Raw genomic sequence first — 252 nt, 5'->3', positions numbered from 1 at the left:
AATGGGAGGCAAGTGAGCCGAGTAGGTGGGATCAAGTGTCGATATGGGTTTTTCAAAGTCGCGTTTATTGGTCTAGCAGATGTCAGTCAGATGGATTAGTGACGTCAATAAAATACATCGTCATCATATTCAAACTAAGTTCAAAATGAGATGCGGACGGTGATTTGAAACACAGAGAATGACCTCTCGTAGCTAGGCTTGTTCCTAGGCGAATGACTGAGTTCACAGAGAAAGGACGATACGGGACGGGAC

The sequence above is a fragment of the Salvelinus namaycush genome, chromosome 27 (assembly GCF_016432855.1).
Source record: "Salvelinus namaycush isolate Seneca chromosome 27, SaNama_1.0, whole genome shotgun sequence".
Classification (NCBI taxonomy): domain Eukaryota; kingdom Metazoa; phylum Chordata; class Actinopteri; order Salmoniformes; family Salmonidae; genus Salvelinus; species Salvelinus namaycush.
This window is presented reverse-complemented; position numbering follows the sequence as displayed.